We start from the raw sequence: 11,727 nt of genomic DNA on the forward strand, positions 1-11,727 counted from the left end.
CAAGTCCTAAGCTGGTAATTGAGCTTAGAGGAATTAATGCTGGTACCCCATCTTTTGGAGGCTAAGGTTCAGAGTGGGGAATTCTACCATGACAGGAGGTGAAAGTCCTGAGTGCAGGGTGCGAAGGGAAGTGGGCCTAGAAGGAGGCTGCAAGGGCATGTGTCGGTGGGCAGGCCGGGGATTTCTTTGTGTCACCCTTGAAAAGGGGTCCTTCTCCCCGTCGGGGAATCGAACCCCAGTCTCCCGCGTGACAGGCGGGGATACTCACCACTATACTAACGAGGAAGGGGCAGGGTGAGTGGGCCCAGCTCCCAGGGAAGAGCTATGGTCAGCGTACACCTACACCGGCACCTGGGCCGCAGCGGGCAACAACGCCCCTGGCCCTCTTCTGCTTCTCAAAGCCTTTGGCCGCAGACACAGCCGTGGCCCTCCTCACCTGCCCTTGCCCAGCAGGCCGCCTTTTACGGCCTACACAGCTCCTCACACAACACCCGCCTGGGACCTTGCCCTCACCTACCAGCTCAGCAGCCCCTTTCAACTCTCAAAACCTCCTCTTCACACCCTCCCCCTTCCACACTTCACACTCACCTCACCACAAACTCACCCACGCACCCTTTGGCTTTTCAAGCGCCTCTGGAGGCTCGCAGCTTCCCAGCCACGCAGATCCTTCCGTTCAATGCGCACTGGACAGACATTCGAAACACAGCCCTTTCCAGGAGGGAATGCGCTGCTTCTGGACCCTGGCGCCCAGCAAGAAGGCCTGGCACTCTTTTTCAGACGGATGGACCCCACTCACTTTCCTTTACCAAGCAGAAGCTAAGGACCGGCCCATGGCTCTCTTGGCAAATGGACGCAATCAGGCTGAGCCACGAGGCGTGCTGCAGGATAGCCCCTCCCCGCCCCCAACAAAAAGCAATGCCGTGACCCGGATTCGAACCGAGGTTGCTGCGGCCACAGCGCAGAGTACTAACCACTATACGATCACGGCCAGGCCCTGACACAAACAACAGCCCAGCCGAAGATGCTGAGCTCTGCGCACTTGGGGTGGCCCCCCTACCTCGCCGGCGGCCACAGGTACTTCTCAAGTCTCCCCATTACAGCCACCGGTGAAATCCCGAGCCAAGGGAAAAAGACAGGAAGCCAATCCCATGCCTGTCTTCCTCCACCCCTTGACCAAGTCCCTCCCCGTTTGTCTGGCCCATTGTCCTCATGCCCCTGGCCAGCCTATTTCCATTTGCCACTCGGAAACGTGCCCCCGCGTGCAGGCCCCGAAGCTGGGCCCGGTGGCGGAAGGCCAGGGAGAGGCTTTCGCTAGGGCGAGCGTGTCCTTGCGAGGTAATTTGTCTCTCTGGAGGTGTCACAAACAGATAGTTAAGAGTTAATAGAACAGAAGGACTTCATATCTCTTTTGCCTGTAAAGGGTTAACAAGATCAGTGAGCCTGGCTGTCACCTGACCAGAGGACCAATCAGGGAACAGGATACTTTCAACTCTTGAGGGAGGGAAGTTTTTGGGTGTGCTGTTAGTGTTTGGTTGTTGTTCTCTCTGGGTTCTGAGAGTGACCAGACGTGCAACCAGGTTTCTCGCCAATCTCTCTGATACAGTCTCTTATATGTCCAGAATGGTTAAGTACTCGGTAGATAGAGTGAGTTAGGCTTATGTTTGTTTTCTTTACTTGCAAATGTCTATTTGGCTGGAAGGAGTTCAAATTTGCATTGTGCTGAAAGGATTTTAATTTCTACTTCTATACTTAGGCTGGGAGGGTATTCCCAGTGTCTGTAGCTGAAAGACCCTGTCACATATTCCATCTTAAATTTACAAGGATAATTTTTACTGTTTTTTTCTTTCTTTAATTAAAAGCTTTTCTTGTTTAAGAACCTGATTGTTTTTTTTTTTATTCTGCTGAGACGCCAGGGAACTGGGTCTGGATCCACCAGGGAATTGGTGGGGAGAAAGGAGGAGAGAAAGGTTCATTTTTGTCTGTGTTAGGATTACTTTCTCTCTCAGGGAGAGTCTGGGAGGGGGAGAGAGAAGGAGGGGGGAAGGTGAAGTTTCCTCTCTGTTTTTAAGATTCAAGGAGTTTGAATCACAGTGATCTTGCAGGGTAACCCAGGGAGGGGAAGTCTGGGAGAGGCAACGGTGAGGGAAAGGGTTTACTTTCCTTGTGTTAAGATCCAGAGGGACTGGGTCTTGGGGGACCACGGGCCAGGTTTTGGGGGGACCAGAGTGTAGCAGGCCCTGGAATTCCTGGTTGGTGGCAGCGCTACAAGTCCTAAGCTGGTAATTGAGCTTAGAGGAATTAATGCTGGTACCCCATCTTTTGGAGGCTAAGGTTCAGAGTGGGGAATTCTACCATGACAGGAGGTGAAAGTCCTGAGTGCAGGGTGCGAAGGGAAGTGGGCCTAGAAGGAGACTGGAAGGGCATGTGTCCGTGGGCAGGCCGGGGATTTCTTTGTGGCACCCTTGAAAAGGGGTCCTTCTCCCCGTCGGGGAATCGAACCCCGGTCTCCCGCGTGACAGGCGGGGATACTCACCACTATACTAACGAGGAAGGGGCAGGGTGAGTGGGCCCAGCTCCCAGGGAACAGCTATGGTCAGCGTACACCTACACCGGCACCTGGGCCGCAGCGGGCAACAACGCCCCTGGCCCTCTTCTGCTTCTCAAAGCCTTTGGCCGCAGACACAGCCGTGGCCCTCCTCACCTGCCCTTGCCCAGCAGGCCGCCTTTTACGGCCTACACAGCTCCTCACACAACACCCGCCTGGGACCTTGCCCTCACCTACCAGCTCAGCAGCCCCTTTTAACTCTCAAAACCTCCTCTTCACACCCTCCCCCTTCCACACTTCACACTCACCTCACCACAAACTCACCCACGCACCCTTTGGCTTTTCAAGCGCCTCTGGAGGCTCGCAGCTTCCCAGCCACGCAGATCCTTCCGTTCAATGCGCACTGGACGGACATTCGAAACACAGCCCTTTCCAGGAGGGAATGCGCTGCTTCTGGACCCTGGCGCCCAGCAAGAAGGCCTGGCACTCTTTTTCAGACGGATGGACCCCACTCACTTTCCTTTACCAAGCAGAAGCTAAGGACCGGCCCATGGCTCTCTTGGCAAATGGACGCAATCAGGCTGAGCCACGAGGCGTGCTGCAGGATAGCCCCTCCCCGCCCCCAACAAAAAGCAATGCCGTGGCCCGGATTCGAACTGAGGTTGCTGCGGCCACGGCGCAGAGTACTAACCACTATACGATCACGGCCAGGCCCTGACACAAACAACAGCCCAGCCGAAGATGCTGAGCTCTGCGCACTTGGGGTGGCCCCCCTACCTCGCCGGCGGCCACAGGTACTTCTCAAGTCTCCCCATTACAGCCACCGGTGAAATCCCGAGCCAAGGGAAAAAGACAGGAAGCCAATCCCATGCCTGTCTTCCTCCACCCCTTGACCAAGTCCCTCCCCGTTTGTCTGGCCCATTGTCCTCATGCCCCTGGCCAGCCTATTTCCCTTTGCCACTCGGAAACGTGCCCCCGCGTGCAGGCCCCGAAGCTGGGCCCGGTGGCGGAAGGCCAGGGAGAGGCTTTCGCTAGGGCGAGCGTGTCCTTGCGAGGTAATTTGTCTCTCTGGAGGTGTCACAAACAGATAGTTAAGAGTTAATAGAACAGAAGGACTTCATATCTCTTTTGCCTGTAAAGGGTTAACAAGATCAGTGAGCCTGGCTGTCACCTGACCAGAGGACCAATCAGGGAACAGGATACTTTCAACTCTTGAGGGAGGGAAGTTTTTGGGTGTGCTGTTAGTGTTTGGTTGTTGTTCTCTCTGGGTTCTGAGAGTGACCAGACGTGCAACCAGGTTTCTCGCCAAACTCTCTGATACAGTCTCTTATATGTCCAGAATGGTTAAGTACTCGGTAGATAGAGTGAGTTAGGCTTATGTTTGTTTTCTTTACTTGCAAATGTCTATTTGGCTGGAAGGAGTTCAAATTTGCATTGTGCTGAAAGGATTTTAATTTCTACTTCTATACTTAGGCTGGGAGGGTATTCCCAGTGTCTGTAGCTGAAAGACCCTGTCACATATTCCATCTTAAATTTACAAGGATAATTTTTACTGTTTTTTTCTTTCTTTAATTAAAGCTTTTCTTGTTTAAGAACCTGATTGTTTTTTTTTATTCTGCTGAGACCCCAGGGAACTGGGTCTGGATCCACCAGGGAATTGGTGGGGAGAAAGGAGGAGAGAAAGGTTCATTTTTGTCTGTGTTAGGATTACTTTCTCTCTCAGGGAGAGTCTGGGAGGGGGAGAGAGAAGGAGGGGGGAAGGTGAAGTTTCCTCTCTGTTTTTAAGATTCAAGGAGTTTGAATCACAGTGATCTTGCAGGGTAACCCAGGGAGGGGAAGTCTGGGAGAGGCAACGGTGAGGGAAAGGGTTTACTTTCCTTGTGTTAAGATCCAGAGGGACTGGGTCTTGGGGGACCACGGGCCAGGTTTTGGGGGGACCAGAGTGTCGCAGGCCCTGGAATTCCTGGTTGGTGGCAGCGCTACAAGTCCTAAGCTGGTAATTGAGCTTAGAGGAATTAATGCTGGTACCCCATCTTTTGGAGGCTAAGGTTCAGAGTGGGGAATTCTACCATGACAGGAGGTGAAAGTCCTGAGTGCAGGGTGCGAAGGGAAGTGGGCCTAGAAGGAGACTGCAAGGGCATGTGTCGGTGGGCAGGCCGGGGATTTCTTTGTGTCACCCTTGAAAAGGGGTCCTTCTCCCCGTCGGGGAATCGAACCCCGGTCTCCCGCCTGACAGGCGGGGATACTCACCACTATACTAACGAGGAAGGGGCAGGGTGAGTGGGCCCAGCTCCCAGGGAACAGCTATGGTCAGCGTACACCTACACCGGCACCTGGGCCGCAGCGGGCAACAACGCCCCTGGCCCTCTTCTGCTTCTCAAAGCCTTTGGCCGCAGACACAGCCGTGGCCCTCCTCACCTGCCCTTGCCCAGCAGGCCGCCTTTTACGGCCTACACAGCTCCTCACACAACACCCGCCTGGGACCTTGCCCTCACCTACCAGCTCAGCAGCCCTTTTTAACTCTCAAAACCTCCTCTTCACACCCTCCCCCTTCCACACTTCACACTCACCTCACCACAAACTCACCCACGCACCCTTTGGCTTTTCAAGCGCCTCTGGAGGCTCGCAGCTTCCCAGCCACGCAGATCCTTCCGTTCAATGCGCACTGGACGGATATTCGAAACACAGCCCTTTCCAGGAGGGAATGCGCTGCTTCTGGACCCTGGCGCCCAGCAAGAAGGCCTGGCACTCTTTTTCAGACGGATGGACCCCACTCACTTTCCTTTACCAAGCAGAAGCTAAGGACCGGCCCATGGCTCTCTTGGCAAATGGACGCAATCAGGCTGAGCCACGAGGCGTGCTGCAGGATAGCCCCTCCCAGCCCCCAACAAAAAGCAATGCCGTGACCCGGATTCGAACCGAGGTTGCTGCGGCCACGGTGCAGAGTACTAACCACTATACGATCACGGCCAGGCCCTGACACAAACAACAGCCCAGCCGAAGATGCTGAGCTCTGCGCACTTGGGGTGGCCCCCTACCTCGCCGGCGGCCACAGGTACTTCTCAAGTCTCCCCATTACAGCCACCGGTGAAATCCCGAGCCAAGGGAAAAAGACAGGAAGCCAATCCCATGCCTGTCTTCCTCCACCCCTTGACCAAGTCCCTCCCCGTTTGTCTGGCCCATTGTCCTCATGCCCCTGGCCAGCCTATTTCCCTTTGCCACTCGGAAACGTGCCCCCGCGTGCAGGCCCCGAAGCTGGGCCCGGTGGCGGAAGGCCAGGGAGAGGCTTTCGCTAGGGCGAGCGTGTCCTTGCGAGGTAATTTGTCTCTCTGGAGGTGTCACAAACAGATAGTTAAGAGTTAATAGAACAGAAGGACTTCATATCTCTTTTGCCTGTAAAGGGTTAACAAGATCAGTGAGCCTGGCTGTCACCTGACCAGAGGACCAATCAGGGAACAGGATACTTTCAACTCTTGAGGGAGGGAAGTTTTTGGGTGTGCTGTTAGTGTTTGGTTGTTGTTCTCTCTGGGTTCTGAGAGTGACCAGACGTGCAACCAGGTTTCTCGCCAAACTCTCTGATACAGTCTCTTATATGTCCAGAATGGTTAAGTACTCGGTAGATAGAGTGAGTTAGGCTTATGTTTGTTTTCTTTACTTGCAAATGTCTATTTGGCTGGAAGGAGTTCAAATTTGCATTGTGCTGAAAGGATTTTAATTTCTACTTCTATACTTAGGCTGGGAGGGTATTCCCAGTGTCTGTAGCTGAAAGACCCTGTCACATATTCCATCTTAAATTTACAAGGATAATTTTTACTGTTTTTTTCTTTCTTTAATTAAAAGCTTTTCTTGTTTAAGAACCTGATTGTTTTTTTTATTCTGCTGAGACCCCAGGGAACTGGGTCTGGATCCACCAGGGAATTGGTGGGGAGAAAGGAGGAGAGAAAGGTTCATTTTTGTCTGTGTTAGGATTACTTTCTCTCTCAGGGAGAGTCTGGGAGGGGGAGAGAGAAGGAGGGGGGAAGGTGAAGTTTCCTCTCTGTTTTTAAGATTCAAGGAGTTTGAATCACAGTGATCTTGCAGGGTAACCCAGGGAGGGGAAGTCTGGGAGAGGCAACGGTGAGGGAAAGGGTTTACTTTCCTTGTGTTAAGATCCAGAGGGACTGGGTCTTGGGGGACCACGGGCCAGGTTTTGGGGGGACCAGAGTGTAGCAGGCCCTGGAATTCCTGGTTGGTGGCAGCGCTACAAGTCCTAAGCTGGTAATTGAGCTTAGAGGAATTAATGCTGGTACCCCATCTTTTGGAGGCTAAGGTTCAGAGTGGGGAATTCTACCATGACAGGAGGTGAAAGTCCTGAGTGCAGGGTGCAAAGGGAAGTGGGCCTAGAAGGAGACTGCAAGGGCATGTGTCGGTGGGCAGGCCGGGGATTTCTTTGTGTCACCCTTGAAAAGGGGTCCTTCTCCCCGTCAGGGAATCGAACCCCGGTCTCCCGCGTGACAGGCGGGGATACTCACCACTATACTAACGAGGAAGGGGCAGGGTGAGTGGGCCCAGCTCCCAGGGAACAGCTATGGTCAGCGTACACCTACACCGGCACCTGGGCCGCAGCGGGCAACAACGCCCCTGGCCCTCTTCTGCTTCTCAAAGCCTTTGGCCGCAGACACAGCCGTGGCCCTCCTCACCTGCCCTTGCCCAGCAGGCCGCCTTTTACGGCCTACACAGCTCCTCACACAACACCCGCCTGGGACCTTGCCCTCACCTACCAGCTCAGCAGCCCCTTTTAACTCTCAAAACCTCCTCTTCACACCCTCCCCCTTCCACACTTCACACTCACCTCACCACAAACTCACCCACGCACCCTTTGGCTTTTCAAGCGCCTCTGGAGGCTCGCAGCTTCCCAGCCACGCAGATCCTTCCGTTCAATGCGCACTGGGCGGACATTCGAAACACAGCCCTTTCCAGGAGGGAATGCGCTGCTTCTGGACCCTGGCGCCCAGCAAGAAGGCCTGGCTCTCTTTTTCAGACGGATGGACCCCACTCACTTCCCTTTACCAAGCAGAAGCTAAGGACCGGCCCATGGCTCTCTTGGCAAATGGACGCAATCAGGCTGAGCCACGAGGCGTGCTGCAGGATAGCCCCTCCCCGCCCCCAACAGAAAGCAATGCCGTGACCCGGATTCGAACCGAGGTTGCTGCGGCCACGGCGCAGAGTACTAACCACTATACGATCACGGCCAGGCCCTGACACAAACAACAGCCCAGCCGAAGATGCTGAGCTCTGCGCACTTGGGGTGGCCCCCCTACCTCGCCGGCGGCCACAGGTACTTCTCAAGTCTCCCCATTACAGCCACCGGTGAAATCCCGAGCCAAGGGAAAAAGACAGGAAGCCAATCCCATGCCTGTCTTCCTCCACCCCTTGACCAAGTCCCTCCCCGTTTGTCTGGCCCATTGTCCTCATGCCCCTGGCCAGCCTATTTCCCTTTGCCACTCGGAAACGTGCCCCCGCGTGCAGGCCCCGAAGCTGGGCCCGGTGGCGGAAGGCCAGGGAGAGGCTTTCGCTAGGGCGAGCGTGTCCTTGCGAGGTAATTTGTCTCTCTGGAGGTGTCACAAACAGATAGTTAAGAGTTAATAGAACAGAAGGACTTCATATCTCTTTTGCCTGTAAAGGGTTAACAAGATCAGTGAGCCTGGCTGTCACCTGACCAGAGGACCAATCAGGGAACAGGATACTTTCAACTCTTGAGGGAGGGAAGTTTTTGGGTGTGCTGTTAGTGTTTGGTTGTTGTTCTCTCTGGGTTCTGAGAGTGACCAGACGTGCAACCAGGTTTCTCGCCAATCTCTCTGATACAGTCTCTTATATGTCCAGAATGGTTAAGTACTCGGTAGATAGAGTGAGTTAGGCTTATGTTTGTTTTCTTTACTTGCAAATGTCTATTTGGCTGGAAGGAGTTCAAATTTGCATTGTGCTGAAAGGATTTTAATTTCTACTTCTATACTTAGGCTGGGAGGGTATTCCCAGTGTCTGTAGCTGAAAGACCCTGTCACATATTCCATCTTAAATTTACAAGGATAATTTTTACTGTTTTTTTCTTTCTTTAATTAAAAGCTTTTCTTGTTTAAGAACCTGATTGTTTTTTTTTATTCTGCTGAGACCCCAGGGAACTGGGTCTGGATCCACCAGGGAATTGGTGGGGAGAAAGGAGGAGAGAAAGGTTCATTTTTGTCTGTGTTAGGATTACTTTCTCTCTCAGGGAGAGTCTGGGAGGGGGAGAGAGAAGGAGGGGGGAAGGTGAAGTTTCCTCTCTGTTTTTAAGATTCAAGGAGTTTGAATCACAGTGATCTTGCAGGGTAACCCAGGGAGGGGAAGTCTGGGAGAGGCAACGGTGAGGGAAAGGGTTTACTTTCCTTGTGTTAAGATCCAGAGGGACTGGGTCTTGGGGGACCACGGGCCAGGTTTTGGGGGGACCAGAGTGTAGCAGGCCCTGGAATTCCTGGTTGGTGGCAGCGCTACAAGTCCTAAGCTGGTAATTGAGCTTAGAGGAATTAATGCTGGTACCCCATCTTTTGGAGGCTAAGGTTCAGAGTGGGGAATTCTACCATGACAGGAGGTGAAAGTCCTGAGTGCAGGGTGCGAAGGGAAGTGGGCCTAGAAGGAGACTGCAAGGGCATGTGTCGGTGGGCAGGCCGGGGATTTCTTTGTGTCACCCTTGAAAAGGGGTCATTCTCCCCGTTGGGGAATCGAACCCCGGTCTCCCGCGTGACAGGCGGGGATACTCACCACTATACTAACGAGGAAGGGGCAGGGTGAGTGGGCCCAGCTCCCAGGGAACAGCTATGGTCAGCGTACACCTACACCGGCACCTGGGCCGCAGCGGGCAACAACGCCCCTGGCCCTCTTCTGCTTCTCAAAGCCTTTGGCCGCAGACACAGCCGTGGCCCTCCTCACCTGCCCTTGCCCAGCAGGCCGCCTTTTACGGCCTACACAGCTCCTCACACAACACCGCCTGGGACCTTGCCCTCACCTACCAGCTCAGCAGCCCCTTTTAACTCTCAAACCTCCTCTTCACACCCTCCCCCTTCACACTTCACACTCACCTCCACCACAAACTCACCCACGCACCCTTTGGCTTTTCAAGCGCCTCTGGAGGCTCGCAGCTTCCCAGCCACGCAGATCCTTCCGTTCAATGCGCACTGCACGGACATTCGAAACACAGCCCTTTCCAGGAGGGAATGCGCTGCTTCTGGACCCTGGCGCCCAGCAAGAAGGCCTGGCACTCTTTTTCAGACGGATGGACCCCACTCACTTTCCTTTACCAAGCAGAAGCTAAGGACCGGCCCATGGCTCTCTTGGCAAATGGACGCAATCAGGCTGAGCCACGAGGCATGCTGCAGGATAGCCCCTCCCTGCCCCCAACAGAAAGCAATGCCGTGACCCGGATTCGAACCGAGGTTGCTGCGGCCACAGCGCAGAGTACTAACCACTATACGATCACGGCCAGGCCCTGACACAAACAACAGCCCAGCCGAAGATGCTGAGCTCTGCGCACTTGGGGTGGCCCCCTACCTCGCCGGCGGCCACAGGTACTTCTCAAGTCTCCCCATTACAGCCACCGGTGAAATCCCGAGCCAAGGGAAAAAGACAGGAAGCCAATCCCATGCCTGTCTTCCTCCACCCCTTGACCAAGTCCCTCTCCGTTTGTCTGGCCCATTGTCCTCATGCCCCTGGCCAGCCTATTTCCCTTTGCCACTCGGAACGTGCCCCCGCGTGCAGGCCCCGAAGCTGGGCCCGGTGGCGGAAGGCCAGGGAGAGGCTTTCGCTAGGGCGAGCGTGTCCTTGCGAGGTAATTTGTCTCTCTGGAGGTGTCACAAACAGATAGTTAAGAGTTAATAGAACAGAAGGACTTCATATCTCTTTTGCCTGTAAAGGGTTAACAAGATCAGTGAGCCTGGCTGTCACCTGACCAGAGGACCAATCAGGGAACAGGATACTTTCAACTCTTGAGGGAGGGAAGTTTTTGGGTGTGCTGTTAGTGTTTGGTTGTTGTTCTCTCTGGGTTCTGAGAGTGACCAGACGTGCAACCAGGTTTCTCGCCAATCTCTCTGATACAGTCTCTTATATGTCCAGAATGGTTAAGTACTCGGTAGATAGAGTGAGTTAGGCTTATGTTTGTTTTCTTTACTTGCAAATGTCTATTTGGCTGGAAGGAGTACAAATTGCATTGTGCTGAAAGGATTTTAATTTCTACTTCTATACTTAGGCTGGGAGGGTATTCCCAGTGTCTGTAGCTGAAAGACCCTGTCACATATTCCATCTTAAATTTACAAGGATAATTTTTACTGTTTTTTTCTTTCTTTAATTAAAAGCTTTTCTTGTTTAAGAACCTGATTGTTTTTTTTTATTCTGCTGAGACCCCAGGGAACTGGGTCTGGATCCACCAGGGAATTGGTGGGGAGAAAGGAGGAGAGAAAGGTTCATTTTTGTCTGTGTTAGGATTACTTTCTCTCTCAGGGAGAGTCTGGGAGGGGGAGAGAGAAGGAGGGGGGAAGGTGAAGTTTCCTCTCTGTTTTAAGATTCAAGGAGTTTGAATCACAGTGATCTTGCAGGGTAACCCAGGGAGGGGAAGTCTGGGAGAGGCAACGGTGAGGGAAAGGGTTTACTTTCCTTGTGTTAAGATCCAGAGGGACTGGGTCTTGGGGGACCACGGGCCAGGTTTTGGGGGGACCAGAGTGTCGCAGGCCCTGGAATTCCTGGTTGGTGGCAGCGCTACAAGTCCTAAGCTGGTAATTGAGCTTAGAGGAATTAATGCTGGTACCCCATCTTTTGGAGGCTAAGGTTCAGAGTGGGGAATTCTACCATGACAGGAGGTGAAGTCCTGAGTGCAGGGTGCGAAGGGAAGTGGGCCTAGAAGGAGACTGCAAGGGCATGTGTCGGTGGGCAGGCCAGGGATTTCTTTGTGTCACCCTTGAAAAGGGGTCCTTCTCCCCGTCGGGGAATCGAACCCCGGTCTCCCGCGTGACAGGCGGGGATACTCACCACTATACTAACGAGGAAGGGGCAGGGTGAGTGGGCCCAGCTCCCAGGGAACAGCTATGGTCAGCGTACACCTACACCGGCACCTGGGCCGCAGCGGGCAACAACGCCCGTGGCCCTCTTCTGCTTCTCAAAGCCTTTGGCCGCAGACACAG

General features: G+C 53.7%; 9 non-coding genes across 9 annotated transcripts; all 9 read right to left on the reverse strand.

The window, feature by feature from the left end:
* Nucleotides 1–213: 213 nt before the first annotated feature.
* Nucleotides 214–285, reverse strand: TRNAD-GUC. Its single transcript has one exon. It is a non-coding gene; the product is annotated as a tRNA-Asp (tRNA).
* Nucleotides 286–916: 631 nt separating this feature from the next.
* TRNAH-GUG lies at nucleotides 917–988 on the reverse strand. The gene has a single exon. It is a non-coding gene; the product is annotated as a tRNA-His (tRNA).
* A 1,490-nt stretch (nucleotides 989–2,478) lies between these two features.
* Nucleotides 2,479–2,550, reverse strand: TRNAD-GUC. The gene has a single exon. It is a non-coding gene; the product is annotated as a tRNA-Asp (tRNA).
* Nucleotides 2,551–4,740: 2,190 nt separating this feature from the next.
* TRNAD-GUC lies at nucleotides 4,741–4,812 on the reverse strand. Its single transcript has one exon. It is a non-coding gene; the product is annotated as a tRNA-Asp (tRNA).
* A 2,189-nt stretch (nucleotides 4,813–7,001) lies between these two features.
* On the reverse strand, nucleotides 7,002–7,073 carry TRNAD-GUC. The gene has a single exon. It is a non-coding gene; the product is annotated as a tRNA-Asp (tRNA).
* A 631-nt stretch (nucleotides 7,074–7,704) lies between these two features.
* On the reverse strand, nucleotides 7,705–7,776 carry TRNAH-GUG. Its single transcript has one exon. It is a non-coding gene; the product is annotated as a tRNA-His (tRNA).
* Nucleotides 7,777–9,264: 1,488 nt separating this feature from the next.
* Nucleotides 9,265–9,336, reverse strand: TRNAD-GUC. The gene has a single exon. It is a non-coding gene; the product is annotated as a tRNA-Asp (tRNA).
* A 629-nt stretch (nucleotides 9,337–9,965) lies between these two features.
* TRNAH-GUG lies at nucleotides 9,966–10,037 on the reverse strand. Its single transcript has one exon. It is a non-coding gene; the product is annotated as a tRNA-His (tRNA).
* Nucleotides 10,038–11,520: 1,483 nt separating this feature from the next.
* On the reverse strand, nucleotides 11,521–11,592 carry TRNAD-GUC. Its single transcript has one exon. It is a non-coding gene; the product is annotated as a tRNA-Asp (tRNA).
* Nucleotides 11,593–11,727: the final 135 nt, after the last annotated feature.

This window comes from Gopherus evgoodei, chromosome 1, assembly GCF_007399415.2.
Source record: "Gopherus evgoodei ecotype Sinaloan lineage chromosome 1, rGopEvg1_v1.p, whole genome shotgun sequence".
Classification (NCBI taxonomy): Eukaryota; Metazoa; Chordata; order Testudines; family Testudinidae; genus Gopherus; species Gopherus evgoodei.